This window comes from Octopus bimaculoides, unplaced genomic scaffold, assembly GCF_001194135.2.
Source record: "Octopus bimaculoides isolate UCB-OBI-ISO-001 unplaced genomic scaffold, ASM119413v2 Scaffold_87364, whole genome shotgun sequence".
NCBI classification, from domain to species: Eukaryota; Metazoa; Mollusca; class Cephalopoda; order Octopoda; family Octopodidae; genus Octopus; species Octopus bimaculoides.
Window position 1 is genome coordinate 22,100 of NW_026398593.1, and position 1,149 is coordinate 23,248.

The 1,149-nt window shown below is 39.0% G+C and overlaps 1 long non-coding RNA gene across 2 annotated transcripts in view; it reads left to right on the top strand.

Annotated features, from left to right (window-relative positions):
* LOC106878665 (uncharacterized) overlaps positions 1-1,149 on the top strand; it is a 14,680-nt gene that overhangs the window by 8,622 nt on the left and 4,909 nt on the right. For both annotated transcript variants that reach the window (XR_001410529.2, XR_008267155.1), the window contains exon 3: positions 534-673. This is a non-coding gene — a long non-coding RNA (uncharacterized LOC106878665). The remainder of the gene's footprint in view (positions 1-533; positions 674-1,149) is intronic.

The following is a 1,149-nucleotide window of genomic DNA, read 5'->3' on the forward strand; positions in this document are numbered from 1 at the left end:
AATTATATCATTATTCCCTAGTAAGGGTTTAGGGTTTTAGGGTTAGGGTTCGGGTTTTAGGGTTAGGGTTTTAGGGTTAGGGTTGGGGTTAAGGTTATGGTTGTCGTTGTTGTTGACAAACAACGGGACTAATTTTATTCAAGGGAAAAGATCCCATGACACCGTTACGGCATTAATTGTTTCCACCTCAATAGACGTCAGTGATTGGTTGAAATTACCGAAATACGACAATTTTTTACATAAAATAACTTCGAATACAAAATTTTTTATCTGTTCTATACCACAAAATATACAAGTATACGAAGTTTGAAAGTGTTTCGGTACCAAAACACTACATAAAAAAATGTTGCCCGTCAGATCACAAGGATCCCAAACCTGCATGTATACAATCATTTAAAGTAGTATATTTAACGTCCCCTCACTGGTTATTGTAGTGTCTCATAAATATTCTGTATTAGAAACACGTATACAATGTAAAATCTATTATAAATGAATATTATTTGTGAAATGTGTTTATATTTTGTTTTAAACAGATGTTTACTTTGCGAAGAAAATGCACCCTCTGTTACGTTCCACCCATGCCAACATACTGTGATATGTAAACCATGTTCCCAGATTAAACTGAAACGATGTCTTGATTGCCAACAAATTATAACTTACAAAGAAGGATTTGGTAAGACTGCTATTTGATGATCTGTCTGTTTGTCCCATCGTGTGGAATAATGTAGTTTATGTTGTGTAAACTCTGATCTGTCATAATCTGGAAGACATGATGAAATACTTCCCAGATGTTTTTTGTCTGTGATAGTATATCTAGTGGAGGCGCAATGGCCCAGTGGTTAGGGCAGCGGACTCGCGGTTTCGATTCCCAGACCGGGTGTTGTGAGTGTTTATTGAGCGAAAACACCTAAAAAGCTCCACGAGGCTCCGGCAGGGGATGGTGGCGAACCCTGCTGTACTCTTCCACTACAACTTTCTCTCACTCTTACTTCCTGTTTCTGTTGTGCCTGTAATTCAAAGAGTCAGCCTTGTCACACTGTGTCACGCTGAATATTCCCTGAGAACTACGTTAAGGGTACACGTGTCTGCGGAGTACTCAGCCACTTGCACCTTAATTTCACGAGCAGGCTGACCCTTTTGAATTACAGG